This window comes from Meleagris gallopavo, chromosome Z, assembly GCF_000146605.3.
Source record: "Meleagris gallopavo isolate NT-WF06-2002-E0010 breed Aviagen turkey brand Nicholas breeding stock chromosome Z, Turkey_5.1, whole genome shotgun sequence".
In the NCBI taxonomy this organism is placed as follows: domain Eukaryota; kingdom Metazoa; phylum Chordata; class Aves; order Galliformes; family Phasianidae; genus Meleagris; species Meleagris gallopavo.
The window spans coordinates 19246123-19251497 of NC_015041.2; the positions used below are offsets into that span (position 1 = coordinate 19246123).

The window sequence follows — 5375 nt, forward strand, 5'->3', positions numbered from 1 at the left end:
GCGTTGGTCAGCTTGGGCGCGGAGGAGTGTTTTTTCTCGGAGTTACGAAGTTCCTCCTTCTGTAGCTAATTCATTTGTAAGACGATCGCGTTCATACAGCGCGCTCTGCGGCAGGTGCGGGCAAGCGTACCTTAGCTATCTTGGTCGTTTCTGCGGACGGACTTTGTGACAGTCTCTGCTCAGCGTAGGGCTTGCCAAACGTGCAGTCTGTCCTTTTGAAAGGATGGCTTTTACCCCATTCTATACCAAGAACAAAAATAACCTTTTGAACAGGGAGACGCGCATGATCTAATTGCCTCATGATCGTGGTATCCTGGTGGGATGTGGAGACCTGCTCAGGTCCTGCCGAGCCAGACAGAATGCAGTCTTGACAACTAGGCTGGGGTTATTCTGGTGTGGAAGATCAGCTGTCTGTGGTTGGAGCTGCTCCCTGGCATATAACCGATTAAGTATTGATCAAGCTAAAAAGAAAGACAGCTTAGCACTTTCTGGCCAGGTCAGGTCACTTCAATGGGTTCAGCTCCTTGCTCTAAATCAAGCAAGGCAAAGCCTTGGGCTCTGCAAAGCTCAGCTGCCTGCTCAGACCAACAAGTTATTTATTTTCTGTCCCAGACAACTCCATTTTCTTGCCTACATCCACTGCTGGAGCTCAAGAAATGTTTCCAATAGCAATTTTGTCAAAACTGGTATATTACCAGGAAAAAACTTTGACTCCAGATAAAAAAAATTCCTGACCATCTATAATTAGAATTTCTGACAGAATTCCCAATATTGTTTGACTTACCCTTTTTGCATAAAATCACTTTTCCCTGAGTTCAGATAAAAATAGTGAGTCTATTTGATGACTTTTATTTTTGTCTCATCAGCCTGAATAATACCCATATGTTTCTAATGATTTGCAACATTTTAAACAAGAAACTTGCACAAAAAGTCATATGCAGGTTCTTAATATAATTTTTTCTTTGCTGTAAGTAGAAACAACCAAATAGCAGATAGGAACTGCCATTCTGTGTCTCAGAAGCTCTGGACAGGATTATAGATTTATTGAGCAGAGTGTACTACTCTGTGTCTTACCCTGCTTGTTAGTCTTTGCAGACTAGGGAAGTAGTTAGCTAAAGCATTTAGCACTCTTACTTTACTTTAGGCCTTCAAATCCTTTAGCATGTCAGTCAACAATTGATAATATTGGCAAGCACTTTTTTGTTTAAATACTTACATTAAACTTCAATTTAACATTGCTAGACATACTCAGAGGTATTTGAGGCTGATTCCAGGAATCTTGCTGTTAACTAATAAACACAGAAGGGAAAGCTTTTAAGTATTTGTACAAGTGTACTTCTACAAGAGGAGTTTCTCATTCCCTGTACATTTGAATGGGCATGCTTGAAAGTATGTCTTTTCTCCATTACGTATATTCATCTGGTTACTGAAGACTCAACTGTAATATCCTATTGTATTTAGAAATTTTCCAGCAATACTTTGGGAGAGAAAAATCATTTCTAAATATTCAACATAAAAGGAAAAATGACACCAGTATAACAAATATGATTCATCAGTCATTTTTATTCTCTTTGAGAACTTTATTTGAAATGCTTAGGTAAGTGGAAGGCAGTCAATAATATTCTTAATCCCAAAGTAAGAAACAGTGGGCAAAATTCCACCCAACATACTGGTAAAATACAGTTTCTTATTAGCAATAAGCACTTATGCAGTGCAAATTTTGAAGTATTCTGATATACTAAATTATCAAATTAATCACATTGAATACATAAAATCTCTTGTTTAGAACAGTAAAAGAATCTCATCATTGCTCAGTATTTTGGACCAGCAACTGGTAATCAGACAACTGAGTCCATGATGAGCTTAGTCAATATTGTAGTTTAATTATTTGTGATTGCCTTTTCAATTTTTACAATTTCCTCCCGTTCTTTCTTTTTAAATATATGATACTATGGTTTTAACAGCCTAATTGTTCCCGTTGCTTCTATAGAGACTGGTGGTGGGGTTGCTGGTATCTGGCTTGTACTTTAGTAGCTTACAGAAACATAAGCTACTCTGTGTCACAATCTGAAGTGTAGTCCAGCTATCATCGGTGACTTGATGTCTGATGAAGACAACTGCTACTGGAATATCTGTTACCTGCTGGATAGCTTTACAGATGATCTGTGGGCGCTTTACAATGATAACAGCAGTTATTATTGCAATGATTATAGCTTAGTATGTATCATGACTTAAAGGTGAGATTTTATATGTAATATTCATTCCACTGATGGAGAGAAAGCCATCCAACATGAAACTTTTGTCATTCATAAGTATGAATTGCTCATTCTGCAAAACCGAAAACTGCTATTCTGCTTATGAAAAGACTAGTCATAACAATGCATTCCTTAAGCTGATTGTTAGATGTTTGTTATTCTAGCATTAGCAATCTTACTGTTTATTACTGTCATGTAGCTTGTACTGAATTGGAAGAATTTACATCCTGAACCATTCCTGATCTGGTGAATTCCATGTAAGGAATTACAAAATACTCTTTACCACTCCTTTGTCAGGGCTGGGAAAAATTGGCGTCGGGCTTTTAGAACAAATCTGTCAGACATCTCATTTGTTTGCTTGTCTCTTCACTATGGCTACCTTCTACCTCAAATTGGATTAAAAGACTCCTCCAGAGTTGGACTGTAATCTGCTCCTGTCTCTGGATAAGTGAGTAGGATAGCATTATCAAACAGTATAGTTTCCCATTACTTTATGTGTAACATCCACCACCAGGTAAATATGCTTACACAAGTAAGAGCTTGTACATTATTTAGGCTTTCTAATTTAGAAATACCTGTAAGATACGATACTTTTTGATTGAATAATTTAATTAAAACTCGATTGAGTAACTCTTGATCTGTGAGGCAGATGAAACACTTGCTAAAATACTTTGGTTGACCACATAGTTGAGAAAAAAAATCATTGTAACCTTACATTAATCTCTGCTAAATGCCTGTGCTTTATCTGCGCTGATAGGGGAGGAAAGCTGGTAATGAGCATAAGGACTTTATTTTCAGTCCTCTAACCTAAAATTTTCTAGGAGTGCTTGAAGGTAATTGTGCTACTGAGGTCCAGGCTCTCTCACTGACATTTCTTTGTAAAAAGCCTGAATTCAGATTGCTAACAGGAAGAGAGGTGTTCAGGGCAATACCAATCACTCCCATGCAAGAGAGATAGAAGCTATTGTGCCTGTCACACTATTTCTCAGTTTGCCACCAAAAAAAAAAAAGAAAAAAGACTGCATATCAAAGTGTCTTTTCAATTGGAAAATGGAGCCCTTTTGAGCTAAGCTGTTCTTGATGGCCCTCTAAAACAAAACTCATAGCAATGAATTTGGTTCCAAGTAAGGCCTTGAGGCTTGTCTTCCCAGCAATGCACATTTTGCCAAGAATGTCTTCATTTAAATGTGAAGAGCTTTACCAAAGGCAAGATGGTAGACCATCCTTTTCTAGATAAAGGGCTTATCATCACCTAAGTCACTTTATATAAGAATCCGTGGGCCTAACCAACTTGAATATTTTAGTATAAGATTTGGAAATAGGACTGGAGATCTCGGTTTGTGTAAGTTTGCAGTCCTCCAGGAGGTTCTGGGCAGCTTTCTCCGTGATAGAAAAAACACAAGTAAAGCAGGATAGAGACCAGAAGACATGAATGTGGTAACAGTATGCTCAGGGCTCACTCAAAACCTGGAAGGGGTGGACAATGGGAGGGGTGTGATTAATTCTCTCAAGTAAACCTGAGACTGAGAATCTTACCCTATGGAAGGTGATTAAAATGGGTATTTATTTCAACTTTTTCAGGCAAATAGATTGAGTTGCTAAGACTGAAGTAGAAGGTACAGCAAACATAATAGAGCTCCACAAAAGAACGGTAATGGCAATAAACATAAAAGAAGAGAGAAATCAGATGAGAGCTTTTTTTTCTTTCAAAGATAGGGTATCCTTTTCTTCTTTGTCTCTTTCCAATTTTCCAAGTCAACAGATACCAAAAAGATTACTCCAGTAGGTGCAAAAATTTGTTTAAAGGGAGAATTTTCCAGCTGTATGTATAATAATTTTTCTATGTATATATATTCTTGTTCTCTTATTTTCTTATTTCCAGATAAAGCTTTCATAAGATCTCAATGATCTGAACAATGTGTGAGACTTAGAGAGAACAAAGTTGGGACAAGTTGTACAATATGTGGAAATGTATGGAAAATCTCTATGGAAAAGTCAGGTAAATTCTGTTTCTCAAAGATTATTGTATCCAGAAATACAGATAACTTATGCATAAATTATTAGCAGAAATGCAAGAATTCGGTTATTTGGATTTTTTTTAGGATGAAGAATGAGTTACTGACCTGTAAGACCTGGCAATTAGTATGCAGAGCACTGCAGCATTTTGCAGTCTGGCACACAGCTCTAAGAATTACAGCTTCCTGAAGAACTGGGCACCTTGATCTAAGAATCTAGGTGGCTTGTTTAGTTTCAGAATTAGAGAAGAGCTTCTGTACTTGTTTGAATATCCCACTCTGCTCATTTAGCACCTGCTGAAATATGTGGTGATTCTCATTTACTGGTACACTTTGAATAAAAGCATGAACATATACACCAGTGTCAAAGATTGTAAAATTGGATTGTGAAAGGAGCATGGATTTATTTTGAATGGAAAGAATCAGACTTTCCATATTCCTGGACTGTATAATTGGAAAAGATTTATTAAAGACTCTAGAGCATGCAGTGCATACTGCTTTGGACAGAGATTACGGCTTTGTCTAATTTAGATGGCTTTTTGGCATTCTTTCTACCACAGTGTCTTGCAACAGTTTATACATTGAACTATCTTTAATAGTTATTCTCTCCTGCTAACTTTTTGGTATCTCCCCAAAAATGCAAAGATAATATGAATGCAATAGAGCATTATGTGACTATGATAAGTACATACATTTTTCTCCCTATCTCACAAGGAACTTCAAAATTCATTTTCATATATGATTATCACAACATTAGCAGCTCTTTGGTTAGCAAGAAGGAGGAACCTTAAAATTCCAGCATTTCATTTTTACATCTTATTTAGGCTTGTTTGGCTCTGTGTGAAGCTCATTTTGTACAGCAGTGACAGCCCTGACTTCCACATATATCCCTGGCCAAATTAATCTTTAGGTATAACCCAGTAGCTGCTTTTATGTTAAGGCTGGCCTTCAGCTTCCTCAGTATAAACTCTAGGTTGCTGAATTTATAAGTATTTCCCAGTAGTTTCCACTGGAGTCCACTGGTGACCAAAGGCACTGGTGAACTTCACCCTGGGGCAGTTGAGAATCATCCATATGTTGGGTTTTGATGCATTAAAATTACAAA

The 5375-nt window shown here is 37.3% G+C and overlaps 1 protein-coding gene and 1 long non-coding RNA gene across 3 annotated transcripts in view; one reads left to right on the forward strand and one right to left on the reverse strand.

Annotated features, from left to right (window-relative positions):
• ADAMTS6 (ADAM metallopeptidase with thrombospondin type 1 motif 6) overlaps positions 1 to 5375 on the reverse strand; it is a 246452-nt gene that overhangs the window by 190525 nt on the left and 50552 nt on the right.
• On the forward strand, positions 7 to 5375 carry LOC109363924. 2 transcript variants are annotated; one of them, XR_002109825.2, is made up of 3 exons: positions 7 to 3906; positions 4138 to 4254; positions 4358 to 5375. It is a non-coding gene; the product is annotated as an uncharacterized LOC109363924 (long non-coding RNA). The 2 variants fall into 2 exon arrangements; XR_004162174.1 differs by having other exon boundaries at positions 7 to 114.